The 19396-nt window shown below is 40.3% G+C and overlaps 1 protein-coding gene across 1 annotated transcript in view; it reads left to right on the top strand.

Annotated features, from left to right (window-relative positions):
* LOC132884591 (cadherin-22) overlaps positions 1 to 19396 on the top strand; it is a 186844-nt gene that overhangs the window by 91898 nt on the left and 75550 nt on the right. The window lies entirely within an intron of this gene.

Below are 19396 nucleotides of genomic sequence, written 5' to 3'. Positions count from 1 at the left end.
GGCTTGACTACAAGGCAAAAATAGTGCGTTTTGCCCTTTTCACAAAGCACAAATAGTGACAAGAACAATGAACACAGTATCTAAAATACTTAAGCATCGAAATTACTACTAAGTGCTGATTTTAACTGTTGTGTTATTACCATGGGAGAATCCAAGCAATTTGGCCAAGATCTCAGGGAGATAATAAAATAATAATAATAATAATAGTGGGCGTCCACAAATCTGGTTCCTCCTTATTTCCAAACATCTAAAGATACCATGAGCATCTGTACAAACAATTTTATGCATATATAAAAATCTTGGGACCACACAGACACAGATAACTCAGGAAAGAGGCACAAATTAACTCCCAGGGGTGAACAAGCTTTGATTCAAAAGGTTTAACTGAATCCCAAGACTGCTGCACTTCGGAAAATACGGTATATGGCATCATGAGGAAAGAGGATTATCTAGACAGACGAAAGCAACACCTCACAACATCAGCCATAAATTTAAAGCTTGCTTGCAACTGGGTCTTCTAGCAGAACAATTGTCCTAAGCATAATTTGTGGAAAACATATACAATGTCTTGCAAAAGTATTCATCCCCCTTGTGTTTGTCCCAGGTTTGTCACATTACAAGCTGGAATTAAAATGGATTTTTGGAGAGTTAGCACCATTTGATTTACACAACATGCCTACCATTTTAAAGGTGCAAATTGTTGTTTTATTGTGACACAAACAATAATTAAGATACCCCCCCCCCCAGAAATCTGGAGTGTGCATAGGTATTCACCCTCTTTGAATGAACCCTTTATTGTCACTTAGTCACAAGTACCAGCGAAATTAGCCGTCAACCCGTCCGTACATATACACATACATACAGTTGACACACGGGGAGTAGACTGGACAGGAAGACAGGGATGAAAAATACAGAGTAACATGAGGGGAGGGGAGGAGAAAAAAAAGCAACCCCACACTATGCTCCTATGGGGAGTACAGTGTGGGAACATTAAAAAAACACCTCAGCACATAAGCACAAAAATAACACAGTACACTTTACACATGACTCGGGACTCGAGGGGGAAGGGAGTGAGGGAGGGGGCAATCATAGGAGGGGGTAAGGGGGGAGGGGCAGAGGTATAGGTAACCCAGCGCAAACAAGCAGTCCGGTCCTGCAGCCAAAGACGGCACTTACCCACTTGCCACACTGGGGGTAAAAGCGGTGACTGTGGGAAGTGGGGGAAGGAATATGAGAGAGTCTAACAGCAGTGATCTCCGGGGGGGGGGTTCCCCAGCAACGGCCTTGGCCAAGGCCAGTGCTGTCTGAGGGAGCCAAAAGCAGATAAGATTGGGATTGTTTGGTCTTGGGGCGAGTAGATGCATTCCTTTACATGACTACTCTGTTTTGTCCATTCTGGTCTCCGAATCGATCCATTTTCCTTTGCAAAGCCAAAAGCTTCTCCATGATGTTATCCATGTTGCAGTTCAAGTTCTGAATAGCCACAGTCTGACTGCTGACAGCTCTGCCCACCGCTTCAATCATGTCAGGCAGCTTTATGGGGCTTTGGACAGCTGTCACCGTTTTCTGATTTCCTCGATAAACCAGGGCAATGCCTAATCCAATCAGCAAAAGTTCTGTAATCATAGTTCCAAATAGGTAGATGTCTTCAATGTCCTCCACAGAAAGAGCCACCAGGCACATGACCCGCTACCTCTCCCACGCATCCATCGTATAGCCAGCTGCAAACGTTCCGGCAGGACAGGCTGGTTCCCCTGAACCCAGGCTTCTCCTCAAGAAGATTGTGTCAATTGCGTGAAGAGACCAGTTTATCAATTCCATGATTTTTAGTTTGGAGAGCAGTGCGGAGAGAGTCTCTCAAAAGTATAGACAATACACAGACGAGACAGCAGAAGCAGGAAAGATAAGGGAAGGGAGAGGCAGAGAAATGCGACTGCCTTCCATGAGAGCACAGAGAAGAACTTTTGTATGAAACCTCTAAATAAGAGCTGGTCCAACCAATTCACTTTATAAGTCACATTATTAGTTGATTAAAGATCCACCTGTGTGCAATCAGCATGTCACATGATCTGTCAAATGATGTCTACATAAACCAACCTGTTCTGGAAGGACCCTGACTCTGCAACTCTATGAAGCAAGCAACATGAAAGCCAAGGAGCACTCCAAACATGTCAGAGATAAAGTTGTGGAGAAGGACAGATCAGGGTTGCGTGATAAAAATGCCCCAAACTTTGAATATTCCAGGGACCACCATTAAATCCATTATAGCAAAATGGAAAGAATATGGAACCACTACAAACTTGACAAGAGAAGGCCACCCACCAAAACTCACAGATCGGGCAAGGAGGGCATTAATCAGATATGCAACAAAGATAACACTGAAGGAGCTGCAAAGATGCACAGCGGAGATGGGAGTATCTGTCCACTGGACCACTTTAAGCCATACATTCCACAGAGTGGGGCTTTATGGAAGAGTGACCAGAAAAAAGCCATTGCTGAAGAAAACACGTTTGGAGTTTGTCCAACATCATGTGACATACTCCCCGAAACACATGGAAGAAGATTCTCTGGTCAAATGAGACTAAAATTGTTCTTTTTGGGTATCATGGAAAATGCCATGTGCGACACAAACCCAACACCCTGAGAACACCATTCCTACAGTGAAGCATGGTGGTGGCAGCATCATGCTGTGGGGATATTTTTCATCTGCAGCAACAGGAAAGCTGGTCAGGACTGAAGGAAAGATGGATGGCACTAAATACAGGGCAATTCTGGAGGAAAACCTGTTTTGAGTCAGCCAGAGGTTTGAGACTGGGACTAAAGGTTCATATTGCAGCAGGAAAATGACCCTAAAAATACTTCTAAAGCTAAACTGGAGTGGTTTAAAGGGAAACATTTAAATGCCTTGGAATGGCTTAATCAAAGCCCAGACCTCGATCCAACTGAGGATCTGTGGCATAACTTGAAGATTGCTGTACACCAACGCAACCCATCTAACTTGAAGGAGTTGGAGCAGTTTTGCCTTGAGGAATGGACAAAAATCCCAGTGGCTAGATGTGCTAAGCTAATAGAGACATATCCCAAGAGACTTGCAGCTGTAATTGCAGCAAAAGGTTGCTCTCCAAAGTATTGAATGAATGAATGAATGAATGAATGAATGAATGAATTTTTTTGGGGGGAGGGGTGTGTGAATACGCACACTCCAGATTTTTGTTTTGTTTTATCTTAACCTCCTAGGGCTTAGCGGTCACATGCGTGGACAGCACTTTATGGAAATTCGGAACAAGAATCCACATACAGTATGTGGACATACTTTTTCTCTAAAAGTACATCTTATCAAAAGATGATGCTTAGTTTTTATTCTACTCAGGTTCTAATAAGCCCAAATAGCAAAGAGAAATAAAAAATGCATGTAAAAAAACAGCTTGGGCCTTAGGAGGTTAATTATTGTTTGTGTCACAATAAAACAACAATTTGCACCTTTGAAGTGGTAGGCATGTTGTGTAAATCAAATGGTGCTAACCCCCTCAAAATCCATATTAATTCCAGCTTGTAATGTAACAAAACAGGACAAAAACAAAGGGGGATGAATACTTTTGCAAGACACTGTAGCTTTATCTTATTGGATTTAATTCAAGATATAAAAAAGGACAGAAAGCCAACATGATCCCAGAGTTTAAGACAAATAAATCTAATTATTTAATTATGACAAAAGAAATGTGAAAGTATAAACAGAGGATCAGCTGATTTGTATGCTCAAAACTGTACATTATAAACAAATGCCTCAGCTGATGGAATATTTAGCCCTTGCTTATTATTATTATTATTATTATTATTATTATTATTATTATTATTTTAAATGGCAAAGTAGTGAGTCAAAATCATTTTTATTTCTGTCTTTCAGACTTCACCCTGACCATTTATTTCATGTTCCCAGTTCTCTGTGCACTTGAATCTTCATGGAGCTTTATGGGCATCACTATAAGCAAATGAGCTATGTCAGGAATGTGCTTTATATATCACGGGTGTTCAAAATATGCATGAGTACAAAGAAATTCAGCCTTTCTGAAACTTTTGTAAATCCAGTAGAAAATTTTAGTTTGTTTTGGCTTATGCAAAAATGTACACAGAACTTTACTCAAAGATTGATAAATGAGGCCCATTATGTATGAAATGACCACTTATGGAAATATAGCAGATACTCTAATTGACCTTGCACAGGAAATGCATGATAAAGTGAAAAACTGTGCATTTTACCTACAGTATACAGGTTTCCCACTAAAAGTTTTAATGGATTCATCATATATTCTCAGGCAAGACTATGGTGTTTTAACATTGCTGTTGGAGTGATCAGTCAGTAATTTTCTGTAAAAAGACCAGTGTGTGTACTGCATTCTTCATTCTAGGAAGTTGATGCACTTACATAATGTATACCTTGTACAATAACCCCCTTTTAAAGGAACAGTCCACCGTACTTCCATAATGAAATATGCTCTTATCTGAATTGAGACGAGCTGCTCCGTACCTCTCCGAGCTTTGCGCGACCTCCCAGTCAGTCAGACACGCTGTCACTCCTGTTAGCAATGTAGCTAGGCTCAGCATGGCCAATGGTATTTTTTGGGGCTGTAGTTAGATGCGACCAAACTCTTCCGCGTTTTTCCTGTTTACATAGGTTTATATGACCAGTGATATGAAACAAGTTCAGTTACACAAATTGAAATGTAGCAATTTTCTATGCTATGGAAAGTCCACACTATAATGACAGGTGTACTAACACCTTCTGCGCGCTTCGACAGCGCATTGATACGGCTCAATGCGCTGTCGAAGCGCGCAGAAGGTGTTAGTACGCCTGTCATTATAGTGCGGACTTTCCATAGCATAGAAAATTGCTACGTTTCAATTTGTGTAACTGAACTTGTTTCATATCACTGGTCATATAAACCTATGTAAACAGGAAAAACGCGGAAGAGTTTGGTCGCATCTAACTACAGCCCCAAAAAATACCATTGGCCATGCTGAGCCTAGCTACATTGCTAATAGGAGTGACAGCGCGTCTGACTGACTGGGAGGTCGCGCAAAGCTCGGAGAGGTACGGAGCAGCTCGTCTCAATTCAGATAAGAGCATATTTCATTATGGAAGTACGGTGGACGGCTCCTTTAAGGTGCTATGGTGTGAGACCTATTCACTATCCACAGCTGTCGGCACATTGGGATCCAATTATCCACCAATATGCAGAGTATGGGCCTAGTTAAGAAAATAAATAAATAAAACAAGGGTAAAAAGATTATTTTTCCACAAGGCTTCCATGCTGGAAGCTACATTCGGTGTAATGAAGCCTAGGCCTCCCTCTCCATTCTGAGGCTATTAGCTATGCACTAAGTGCTACCTACTGTGCACACCTGTGCTGACATATCTTGGAGGAATATTACTCCTCCACACCCTATATAGCGCATTAACCTTTAGTTGATTTTCACAGAGTGCAGAGATATCAATCTGAAATATTCACTAGCTTCATATCCCCAGGCGAGACATTTATGCTGGAGCTAGTAAGATATTTTGTTCAAGAGAATAAAAAAAAAAACCCAAAAAACCAAAAACACTTCAGTTACAATTTGGGATCTTTAGTTTGTGTGTGCAGGGCATATTTATTTGGTGTTTGTAAAAATCATATATATGGTACAGGCACACTTATTGTGACATAAGTCTGCAGCGTACCTAAAATCATTGCTCATTCTATCATGTAAAATAACCATATAGGTCACTTTTTTAGATATATAATTTATGACTGTAGCTCAATTATGGCTCAATTATGCATCAGGAAAGCTGTAACATGGAGTGTACATAGAAAGCTTATGCACTCGTTAAAATGCAAGGCTTTTTTTATGTAAAAATTAAACCAAGATAAATCATGTCAGATCCTTTTCCACCTATAATGTGTTATACCAACCAACAAAATTAAGGAAAAAAACTTGAAAAAGAAAATAAAAAAAGTGCATAAGTGTGCACACCCCTAACTAATACTTTGTTAAAACACTATTTGCTTGTAATACAGCACTCATTCTTTTTGGTAAAAATCTAGCAACTTCGCATATCTTGATTTTGACAATTTTATTCCACTCCTCTTTGCAAAAATCCTCTAGATCCATCAAATTACAAACAGCTTTCCTGTGCGCAGCCCTCTTTTTGTTTTGTGTCATTATCATGCTGGAAGGTGAACATTTTCTTCATCTTCAGCTGTCTAACAGAGGCCTGCAAGTTTTGTGCCAAAATACATTGCGATTTGGAGCTATTCATGATTCCCTTTATCTTGACTAGACTCAGTCCCAGCTGAAGAAAAGCAGCCCTATAGCATGATGTTGCCACCACCACCCAGTGTTTCCCACAGACCAGGTAGCAATTTGTGGTGCTCCACTGTGCCGATGAGGGAATCGTGCGCGGTGGTGTCGTGGCGGTCGGTGGAGTCGGTCATTGGGGTGTATGCAAAGTGTTTACAGCATGCGGTGTTCAAACACACAGTATTTTTCTTCAGAGTCACCTGCTGGGACTATTTTAAAGCTACAAGAAGCATTTGAGATTATTCAGTTCAATCTAAATTCTTTTAAAGTTCTTTAAGAGAAGACAGCTAAAACAATTTTTACCAGAACCCTGCCTGGTTTCATTCCTTGACCCAACTTTACATTACAGGGCAGGCCATTAGTTTGCTGGGCTTGATGTTGGTGGAAAACCTGTCTTTTAAATTTATGAAAATTACTCACCAAAATTGAAGTTAAAGTTTAGTTTTTACTAGAGATGCACCGATTGCAATTTTTTGGGCCAATTCCGATTTTCCATGGAGTGTGACCTGCCGATACTGATTTTGGCCGATTCCGATTTCATTTTTTCAAACCACTTCACAGCACACACAAAGACTATTTTCTTTTTATCTTTTCTTTAATAGAACATTCTGCCAGATTTTCAGTAATAAATTCAGTATATAATTCAGTAATAAAAACACCTCAAAGGTTGAAAACAAACAAAAAGACATTGTTCTTTGTAAAATCTTTCTTCATGTTTGGTATTAACATAATTCCTGAAATAGGAAATTCACACAAACATTTTTTCTTTTCCCATCCAATATCTGGCACAAAAACAACTTCCCCCTCATATATTATTTGCCAACTGCTGTGGAACACACTTTCATAAGCCTATTTAGATCTGAAAACTTATGCCTTATAGAACAACCCATTTCTTCATTCAGTATCAAAATACAAAAATAATTTCCAGTCATACTTATACCATAGCCATTCTATCATCTTTGTCAAATGTGTATTTATAGAGTAATTTCCAATGGAATCAAGTGCAACCAAGGTTGTAAAACAAACAAAAAGACATTTTTTCTCTCTCTTTGTACAAATCTAACTAGATGTTTGGTAATAGGCTAACGTATTAATTCCTGTAATGGGAAATTCACACAACCCCAAACATTTTCTTCTTTTCACATCCAATATCTGGCACAAAAAAAAAAAATCACTATATTTGGATATATAATATACAGTGGGGCAAAAAAGTACTTAGTCAGTCACCAATTGTGCAAGTTCTCCCACTTAAAAAGATGAGAGAGGCCTGTAATTTTCATCATAGGTATACCTCAATTATGAGAGACAAAATGAGAAAAAAAAAATCCAGAAAATCTCACTGTCTGATTTTTAAAGAATTTATTTGCAAATTATGGTGGAAAATAAGTATTTGGTCAATAACAAAAGTTCATCTCAATACTTTGTTATATACCCTTTGTTGGCAATGACAGAGGTCAAACGTTTTCTGAAAGTCTTCACAAGGTTTTCACACACTGTTGCTGGTATTTTGGCCCATTCCTCCATGCAGATCTCCTCTAGAGCAGTGATGTTTTGGGGCTGTCGCTGGGCAACACGGACTTTCAACTCCCTCCAAAGATTTTCTATGGGGTTGAAATCTGAAGACTGGCTAGGCCATTCCAGGACCTTGAAATGCTTCTTACGAAGCCACTCCTTCATTGCCCGGGCGGTGTGCTTGGGATCATTGTCATGCTGAAAGACCCAGCCACATTTCATCTTCAATGCCCTTGCTGATGGAAGGAGGTTTTCACTCAAAATCTCACAATACATGGCCCCATTCATTCTTTCCTTTACACGGATCAGTCGTCCTGGTCCCTTTGCAGAAAAACAGCCCCAAAGCATGATGTTTCCACCCCCATGCTTCACAGTAGGTATGGTGTTCTTTGGATGCAACTCAGCATTCTTTCTCCTCCAAACACGACAAGTTGAGTTTTTACCAAAAAGTTCTATTTTGGCTTCATCTGACCATATGACATTCTCCCAATCCTCTTCTGGATCATCCAAATGCTCTCTAGCAAACTTCAGACGGGCCTGGACATGTACTGGCTTAAGCAGGGGACACGTCTGGCACTGCAGGATTTGAGTCCCTGGCGGCGTAGTGTGTTACTGATGGTAGCCTTTGTTACTTTGGTCCCAGCTCTCTGCAGGTCATTCACTAGGTCCCCCCGTGTGGTTCTGGGATTTTTGCTCACCGTTCTTGTGATCATTTTGACCCCACAGGATGAGATCTTGCGTGGAGCCCCAGATCGAGGGAAATTATCAGTGGTCTTGTATGTCTTCCATTTTCTAATAATTGCTCCCACAGTTGATTTCTTCACACCAAGCTGCTTACCTATTGCAAATTCAGTCTTCCCAGCCTCGTGCAGGTCTACAATTTTGTTTCTGGTGTCCTTTGACAGCTCTTTGGTCTTGGCCATAGTGGAGTTTGGAGTGTGACTGTTTGAGGTTGTGGACAGGTGTCTTTTATACTGATAATGAGTTCAAACAGGTGCCATTAATACAGGTAACGAGTGGAGGACAGAGGAGCCTCTTAAAGAAGAAGTTACAGGTCTGTGAGAGCCAGAAATCTTGCTTGTTTGTAGGTGACCAAATACTTATTTTACCGAGGAATTTACCAATTAATTCATTAAAAATCCTACAATGTGATTTCCTGGATTCTTTCCCCCCATTCTGTCTCTTATAGTTGAAGTGTACCTATGATGAAAATTACAGGCCTCTCTCATCTTTTTAAGTGGGAGAACTTGCACAATTGGTGGCTGACTAAATACTTTTTTGCCCCACTGTATCCAAATATAGTGAATTTTTTTTTTTGTTAACGGCACGTGCGCCGGAGCTCGTTAGGCGCGCAGGACTGACACTGTTCTGCACAAGCGCAACACAATCGCACTAGAAAGCATGTTCAAGCTGCCAGTGTAGCTGCAGTCTTTTTAGTTGTGAATTATGAGTATTTCCACTTTCATCTCTATGTGATACACACATTTTGATCGGCAGAAAATCGGCATATTTTAATTTTGACCGGCCGGTCGCCAGTCATGGCCGATCACATGAAAATCGTCCGATTCTGATCAGCAGCCGGTCAAATCGGTGCATCTCTGGTTTTTACCTTAGTTTTTTGCCTTTTTGGTGGCAATCTTTCAATCATTCTTTAGTTGACATTCAAGGAATAAATTGCAAAAAACAAGCTGGAGGTTTTTATTTTAAATATTGAACTCAACACTTACCTCAACCAATACTAAAATGAAATAAATAGTATAATGTAACAACAAAATAATAAAATATCATAATTAGATGTAAGAAACCACTTAAGGTAACACCAAGGCAACTAACTGTAATGAAAAAGCATTACCCTAATTGGTGCAAAGCCTGCATGCCCTATCAGAACATTTAATTCTGCGTGGCTTCCTGAAAAAAAAACTCCAGTGCCCTATCGTGTGGGAAGTCATTGCTGAAGCGGGATAAATGGGATAATGCAATAAGGCCGGTTCCTCACGTCAAGCTGCTACTGTATGCATCAAAATTGGTTTAGAGCCTGACTCAGGGATGTCCGTTTCATGTAAGCCAAGAAGGCTATGATAAAGCTCATCACGAGCACGACGTAAGCTACCTTTTAAAATAAGCGGTCGGAAGGCGAATCGGGAAGGCTGCGTTATTTTTAATTAGCACAACGGATTTTTTTTTTCCAAAATCGCGAGTCTGATTGTGTGGCGCTAGGAATCCATTGTGTGGCGCTGCGCCACACAATGGTCTATGTATGGGAAACCCTGCCACCCTTCACTCTGGGTATGGTGTTCTTTGGGTGACAAGATGCCTTGTTTTGCAGCATGTTTTACTTGATGTCATCAGACCCTAATACAATTTCTGTCATGGTTCGGGGTGACTGTATGTATGTTATGACAAGTTAAACAGGCTGGGATTTTTTTTCTTTCTTTTTGTTTGAGAAAGGGCTTTCATCTAGCCACTCTACTCCATAGCCCAGACATGTGAAGAATATGAGAGACTGTTGTCACAATGGTCACAATTCAGGGAGTGATCAGTAATTGCTGCATATGTTTGCAGCTCCTTTAATGAAGGTCTCTTGGCAACCTCCCTGATAAGTCTCCAGCCTCCACTGTGGCACCTTCATGGTGTTCCACACTAAATCACGGTGTTTTATGTTAATCTGGAAATTCTGTTGTACTCCTCCTCTGACTGATACCTTGATCAATGATGAGATCCCATACATGTTTTGTAAGCTCTTTGTGAACCATGGCTTTAGCAAGTAGATAAAACCAAGAAGATATTTTATTTATAAACGATTATTTATTTTATAGGTCTAATTTTAATAATAATTAATGTATATTTTGGTACATTTTACAAACAGCAGATATGGAGGTGATATGAAATGTATCACTGTTATTTGAAATGGTTATTCTTGTAATGTTGACGTGATTTTACCTTGCTACCAGATGAGGGTTTGGGTCCCTCTGGTGTTCTATAATCATCCAAGATAATTCATGGAAACCAGTTGTGAAATTTGCAGAACGGCTTCCTGGATCACCAACCCTCAACTGTGAGGATGGCAAAAAACAGACAGATAGACAGACATGCTTTTCCATTTATAGGAGTCTTTTTTATTTATTTATTTATTTATTTATTTGAGAATTTACATGGAATTCTAGATATATTCACACTGTAGTTTCCTGTAATATACTGACTTATGATTTTTGATATAATCAAATAAGCTATTTACCCTTACAGCACTCTTTAATAAACAGTCACTAATATTAAGTGCATTTATTTCCAGTCAGATGACAGAATGTAGAAAACACCAAAACCATAAATCTCCTGCATGAGTTTTGAGGCAAGGAGAAAAATACAAACTATGAACAATTATTATGTAAGTTTCTATTTATGTTTTTCTCTGCAGGGTGTCCCTTGATAGTAGAGGGGCTAAATGTGGAGTGCTGTTGTGGGGTCAAGCATGTTAGTACACATAGGGAGTTCAACACCAGACAGTTTGTTTGTTTGTTTTTCAAGCGTCTGTCTCTGTAGGCATGTTTGTTTGCTTGTATATCTATCTTTTTATGTCACTTCAGTAAATAAAAAGTCTTTGGATACCTACAGTTGTGGTTAGAAGTTTACATACAGTAACATGAATGTCATCTTGGATATGAATGTCATGGCAATATTTGGGCTTTCAGTAATTTCTTTGAACTGTTCTTTTTCTGTGGCAGAATGTACAGCATACATCTTTAATTAAAAAAAGAACACTAGAATTTACAAACTGGGTCAAAAATATACATACAGCAAATCTAACATTTAGGTAAAATGTCTCTTTGCAAGACTCACCTTGACCAAACATTTTTGTTTACCATGAACAAGCTTCTGGCAGAATTCTGGTTGGATATTTCATGACTCTTCATGGTAGAATTGGTAGAGTTCAATTATTATTATTATTTTTTCTTGGCATGGACTTGACTGATAAGCACAGTCCATATATTTTCAATAGGGTTGAAGTCAGGACTTGTTTTAAGCTTAATGTTAGCCTGCTTTATCCTCTACAACCAGCTCTGATGCGTGTTTGGGTTCATTGTCCTGTTGTAAGTCTCAAGTCGCAAGTTGTGTTCAAGTTTTTGATGGTTTATGCTGAAGAATTCTGAGGTAGTCCTCCTTCATTATTCCATCCACTTTGTGCAATGAACCAGTTTCACTGGCAGCAAAACAGCCCTAGAGCATGATGCTGCTACCACCAGCTGGTACAGTGTCTCTCTGTACATGGTGATTATTGTGGTCAAACAACTCAATATTTGTCTCATCTGACCATACAGCTATCCTTCAGAAGGCTTTTTTCTTTGTCTGTGTGGTCAGCTTCAAACTTTAAGCTTGAAGGTGTCAATTTTGTGTGTGTGTGTGTGGGGGGGGGGGGGGTTATTTCTTGGATAGCAGCCTCTTAGTCCATGATGATGTAAAACTCACTGAACTGTAGACAGTGATCCATCAGCTTCCAGTTCATGGCAAGGCTGTGCCATGGTGGCTCCCAGGTTGTTCCTGACCATCCAGACCAATTTCCTTTCAGCTGAGGGTGACAGTTTGGGTTTTCTAGAAGCAAAGTAACTTGGCAAAGTGACTACACCTCACAATAACTTGCATACGTTTGTTTTAACTGATCTTGGAATTTGCAGTTGTTTAGAAATAGCTCCAAGAGACATTCCTGAGTTGTGTACATCTGTGATCCTCTTTCTCAGATCTGCACTGAGCTCCTTGGACTTTCCCATTGTATTGCATGTTAGTCAATCCAATAAGTGCTGTAAACAAACCTTTTTTATGAAGGCACAGAGAAGCTACCAGCTGTAGTCAATCATGTTCACTAACAGGAAGTTAAGAGACCTCGTCCTTGGCAAGATAAAAGACATTGGAAGTTTCAGCACCTCTAAATTAATAATCTAAGTGAGCATATATAAATTTTTGACCCTGTATGTATAATTTTGATTCTGTGTTGATTTCAGAAAACCCAAAGAAAATTAAAACTTGTGCACCAAATTCTAGTGTTTTTTTTTTTTATTAAAGATGTATGCTGTACAATCATTCTGCCACAGAAGAACAGTTCAAAGAAATTACTGAAAGCCAAACTATTGCCATGGCATTCATATCCAAGAATTCATCACTGTATGCAAACTCCTGACCACAATTGTATTTCCTGCACATAAATAATGATTTCATGACCTTGATTTAGTACCTAGTCCTGCGATGACCTGGCGACTTGTCCAGGGTGTACCCTGCTTCTCGCCCATAGTCAGTTGGGATAGGCTGCAGCTTGCCTGCGACCCTGTACAGGACAAGTGGCTACAGATAATGGATGGATGGATGGATTTAGTACCTTTTGGCTACATAAGCTTGTGTGCACAATCAATTGTCAGTGCAAGATACTAATAAATAAATAAATAAATAAAAGTGTGCTATTTTGTAATCTGATGAATAAAGATGGTGTAAGTCATGCTATATTAAACCAAATTTAAAGTGACTGAACACAATTGTCAATTAGGACTATTTCTACATTATTGGCAAAGCACTAGACTCTAAGATGTTTATTTCATTTCTTCTTATTCATACATCATGTTAGTCTTTTTTCTTCATTTTTCCTACTTCTGCTACACCTTATTACATTTTACAGCAGATAGATAGATAGATAGATAGATAGATAGATAGATAGATAGATAGATAGATAGATAGATAGATAGATAGATAGGGCAAATGCATGTGTTTTAAAGGCAGTGGCCCAGGTGATATTGAAAAACCCCTCTTGAATGTTTCTACTAAAATAAAATAAATCTTGGATGCATGACATCTGAATGGACTGCCCATAAAATTGACCTAAACGTGTGTGTAACCAACTATGAGTATGAGAATTCCCCCATGTAAATTAATCTTAAGTAAAGTCACTGAATTTGTCACCAACTCAAGATTAGTCTTTATTATTGGTCTTGAAACAAACAAATAAGTCAATGCATCTATAATAATGGTTTCTGATATTATATTTGAAATGAACATTGGCCTTCCCTCTCCTTTAGCTATGATTGCTGATGCTTGTTCACTGCAGTCTGCTCAAGTTTGCAATATTGGCATCTTTACCGATGATACATTCTGGATTTCTAAACCATAAAGAGTTTTCCAGTGAAACAAAATCTCTTTATTCATGGTCTTGTCTTCATCTGTAAAAGACTTATACTTGTCTTTGTGTCAGTTGCTATGGGTTTTGGTCTTAGCTGAAATGGTCTTGACTACAACAATGACCAAACAGTGTAACCCTCTGTTTTCAGTAAACTCCAGCATGTTTTGCACCTTCTATGCATGTGGAATAAAAATAATATAATGATTTATGATAATGGTGAAATGAATATGACTTGCATAATATAATACAGTTATACAAGTCTGAGGAAAGTATCCAATATTCTAAAATACGCTAAATTAATGTTTTAATTTTGATCAGTTCTCCATAGGGGATATGACTCCTGCTGTTTTTATATATACTTAAAGTGAAAAATGACGTGACCCATCTTTTTCAAACCTAAAGGCTAAAGTGTGACCTGAGAAAGATTTAACATGATAAATTGTGCTCATTAAAGCAGAACACTTTTTTTGTGCCTCCTGCTGCATCCTCAGTACTAAGGCTATCGTAGGTGCTTGATGATAATCTGTAGCATATTGTTATGAATTGTGGGATGCTGTCCTTCCCCACAAGGCTCTATTTGTATAGTAAGTTGGTTGTAGAAGAGAGAAGAGATCAGAGAGTCAAGGGGGAGAGCTTGTAGTTTGCATATTACAATGAGTATTAACTTTGCCCACACTCTCTGCTGGACAATTAATCACAGTGATGAGAAGCAAGGAAAGCAGCCCTGTGGATGAGCCAGTAATCAGAGACATTTCTTTGCTCATATGACCATTTGTCCTCAAATTCCTGTTAGTCCTGATGACAATCTGTGCTCATTCATGATGCCCGAAACTGGACAGGTAAAAAGACACATCCAAAATAAGTCCTAATAAGTAGGCCACAGAATTCTCATTTTCAGAATCATGATAATGTCTCTAGCCCTGTGATAACCTGGCGACTTGTCCAGGGTGTACCCTGCCTCTTGCCCATAGTCAGCTGGGATAGGCTCCAGCTTGCCTGTGACCCTGTAGAACAGGATAAGCGGTTACAGATAATGGATGGATGGATGATAATGTTGCTGATGTTTTATTATGATTGGATTAAAAGGAAAGAAAATGAAAAGTTAGACATGAATACATTGATACAAATACTGATATCAGGTTTTAGCTCAGTACTGAGCTAAATTACTTAGCTTTTTCCTGAGTTTTCTGAAAATACTAAGTGGAGAAGCAACATCTTTCCTCACTACAAGTAACGTGCAAGTAATGAAATATTATTTACAAGTTATAAAACATTTTGAATATTAACCCCAAAGTGAGGTATTCACTGCTAGCAGCCCACAGCAGCAATGATATAGGTTAGGTGAGAAGAAAAATTGTACGGATAATGTTAGGTGAGTGTAAATAACAGCTGTTGCTCACTATGTTATTGATGATCAGCTGCTGTGAGTCTTTGATAATGAGGGATTCTGATGTACAAAATCGTACTTTAATTATAACTTTAGGAAGCAAGTTTCTGAAGTGAAACAAAACCTGCTTTTCTTCACAGTAAACCTACTCCATCCAAGCTAACAAATGTAGCCAACTAATATGCTTTATTTAAAAATCAACTTGCTAATGTTATAAAGAACAAATCTAGTGGTCTAAGTCCATGAACACTTGTGCGCAGGGCCGCTGACAGCTTTGGCTGGGCCCGGGACAAAACGCTCTGAATGGGCCCCCCCCAAACCCCAAAACCAGCAACCTCACACACATTGTGATCCTATGAAGTAATCCCCAATTTCACTGAATCTTTCCCCCCTGTACTGTAACAGAATAAGCAGTTACTGTTATTTTGTATCCTTTAACCGAACGCCATTAAATGTATTCCATTACGCCCCAAGCCTCCATGCGACAGCCCCCACAATGCCTTCCTAAACTCGTGGATAGTCTACTATAATCACGCGATTGGGGTGCTCTTGAAGGAGCAGCGATGGACGGGGGATTTCGGGCAGGGCTGGGGGCGAACATAGTATACTGTGCGTGCGTACTGTCCAGTGTGAAAAGCAGAGAAGAACACACCGCTCGAGAAACGGCGGGATATGATTGCGGGCTAATGTGAATATTCTTAGCTTCAATCAGATATATGAAACACAATGTTATTAAGCCGTTGTGGTTATGAAATGATTCAATGCCCTGTGCGTTTGATATGGTGTTCAGTGTGACTTGCTCTCCCCTCATTTGTAACATGAATTGCGTGCCGTGCATGCCTTGGTTGGGGTTACTTTATGGTGCTGGAAAAAGTTGGCTGTGTCTTACCTGGCTCAGCTGCCCCACTGCCTTTGCTAGTACCTGCTGCATCATCCGAATCTTTTTTAAAATATTTATGCAGTGAGCCCCTGAGTCTCTTGGTTTCTTCCTCTCTTTTTCTCTTTTCTTTTCTGTGCTCCTGACTTGTGCATGTTGGCAAATGGCACGCACGCTGATTGTCGAAGCGCTATGATCGAACGATGTCATTTTTTTTCCCCTTAATCAAAGAGTCAGGCCAAACCATTTTTGCATTAGGGGTGGTAGGGGGTTACTGACACCTTTTTCAAAGACAATAGATCTAGAAATCATTTATTGAATGCAAATATAGCACATTTCTCCCCCAAATCAACACATTTTGAAATGAAATAAAATAATTTAATCACAACTTCATGAGAGCCCAGTTCTGGGCCCTCCCCATTCCTGGGCCCGGGACAACATACCCGTTTGTCCCCCCCTGTCGGCGGGCCTGCTTGTGCGTATTCAAAGAACTAAATTAAATGTTCATCGATGGTCCGAATTAACAGTGAAGACCAAGTCACAAAACCATGCGTTCTAAAAAAAACCACAGACTTGAGTGAAATTTAACCTCTGCATTTCACCCATCTGAAGCAGTGAACACACACATGCACACACAAGTGAGCAATGAGCGCACACACGCACACACACACACACATCCAGAGCAGTGGGCAGCTATGCTACAGCACCCAGGGAGCAGTTGTGGGTTTGCTCAAGGGCACTTCAGCCCAACCTCAGGCTATGGCTGCCCCATGTTAACCTAATCACGTCTTTGAACTGTCAGGGAAACCAGAGCACCCAGAGGAAACCCACACAGACACGGGGAGAACATGCAAACTCCACACAGAAAGGCCCCTGTCGGCTGCTGGGCTCAAACCCAGAACCTTCTTGCTGTGAGGCAACAGTGCTAACCACTAGACCACTGTGCTGCCAACAACACAGTACCATAGTACCTGGATTGTGCTTATGTGCAGTGACACTCATTTTAAATCAACATAAGGGAAGAAAATCAACAGAAATAAACCATGTAAAGTGACCCTATCTTCTTTTGGTTGTGTGCCACTTTACATCCAGTCTGTTCTATTCGCACCTTCATCAGGTTGGCAAAAATTCAGGAAATGGTAAAAGAAAGATTTATATTGGCTTGATGGAGATGTAAAGTTTTCAGTGCTCATGCTTGAAGTAGGTTTCTGTCAGGACTAGCCATCAGCCCCTGCACTTTGTCACATCTTTCACTGATCACCCTTACCTGTGTCTCATTGTGTCTAATTAAGCACCCTATTTAATGCCAACTAATGTAGCAAGTAAATGGATACCTCAGATTTGATTTACCGCTAGCGTTCCAGTTTAAATTTCTGCCTGGGAACTTGGAAATTCCAACTTCTCAGTTCATATGGCGTGCACCATAAGTTCTTTGAGTTGTGTGTGTCTTTGGTTAGCTATTGTCACTGTTGTTTGTCATCTCATCATCTCTAGCCACTTTATCCTTCTACAGGGTCGCAGGCAAGCTGGAGCCTATCCCAGCTGACTACGGGCAAAAGGCAGGGTACACCCTGGACAAGTCGCCAGGTCATCACAGGGCTGACACAGACAACCTGTCACACTCACATTCACACCTACGGTCGATTTAGAGTCACCAGTTAACCTAACCTGCATGTCTTTGGACTGTGGGGGAAACCGGAGCACCCGGAGGAAACCCACGCGGACACGGGGAGAACATGCAAACTCCGCACAGAAAGGCCTTCATCAGCCACGGGGCTCGAACCCAGACCTTCTTACTGTGAGGCGACAGCGCTAACCACTACACCACTGTGCCGCCCTGTTTGTCATGTCACTCATGCTAAAGTCTATTCTTTATCTCCAATTTATGTTCATGCTTTTGTTTTGGTTAAGTGTTTGTGCTTTGCTTTTTCATTAAAGATCAGCACTTACATCTGTCTTTGCCTACTTTTGTGACAGAAAGCTAACCTAAAACATGGATGCAGCAGATTTTTTTTTTTTTAAGTGTCTAAGAGGCCCCCCTGGAAAAGAACAACCTGGTGTGGAAGGAAAGTTGGGTCAGAGCTACACAAGAATGGTTCAATGCCATGTGTCCCTTCAGAAAATTTTTTGAGGAAGGAGCTCCTGACGAACAAAGAACGATCCTCCCACCCACCTTGCAGGTGTCACTCTGTCTCCCTGCTCCACCTCAGAAGCACTGATCTCTACGTACAAAATCTGGATAGCTCATTGGCCAGTCAGGGTGAGGTGACCTGACCACCATATTACCATGCATATCAGATCGATGGTATCTCTGCCTAGGAAGCTACCCAAAACTGGACATGTTATTCATCCAATTGTTGAAAGAAAAAAAAAAAAAAAACCACAAACTGGGCTGCTGTTCATCAAACTGGACATGTTATTTATACACGCGTGTATGCATGCATACAGTCAAGCTGGAAAGTCCGCACACCCCTTTCACCTTCTCCACGTTTCATTACATTACAGACTTATTCTACAATAGATTGAGTTCACTTTTTGTCACAAAATTCTACACAAAATAGCCCATCATGACAAAGTGAAAGCAGGTTTTTAGAAAATATGCAATTTTATTTTACTGACAAAAATAGGTTATTTAGGGGTTACATATCTGTACACACCCTTAGCCTAATACTTGGTTGATGCACCTTTGGCAGCAATTGCAGCTTCAAGGCGTCTTGGGAAATAAGCTACGAGCTTGGCACACTTGTTTCTGGACATTTTTGCCCATTTCTCTTAGCATATCCTTGCAAGCACCGTCGGGTTGGATGGGGAGCATCGGTACACAGCCATTTTCAGCTCCTTCCACAGATATTCAATTGGATTCAGATCTTGGTTCTGGCTGGGCCATTCAAGGACATTCACAGACTTTCCCCAAAGCCACTCCTCTGTTCTCTTGGCTGTGTGCTTCGGGTCATTGTCATATTGGAAGGTAAACCTTTGCCCCAGTCTGAGGTCCAGAGTGCTCTGGAGCAGGTTTTCTTCAAGGATCTCAGTGTACTTAGCTGCATTCATCTTTCCCTCTATCAGGACTAGTTGCCCCATTCCCGCTGCTGAAATACATCCCCACATTATGATGCTGCCACTGCCATGC

The sequence above is a fragment of the Neoarius graeffei genome, chromosome 4, assembly GCF_027579695.1.
Source record: "Neoarius graeffei isolate fNeoGra1 chromosome 4, fNeoGra1.pri, whole genome shotgun sequence".
In the NCBI taxonomy this organism is placed as follows: domain Eukaryota; kingdom Metazoa; phylum Chordata; class Actinopteri; order Siluriformes; family Ariidae; genus Neoarius; species Neoarius graeffei.
This window is presented reverse-complemented; position numbering and strand designations above follow the sequence as displayed.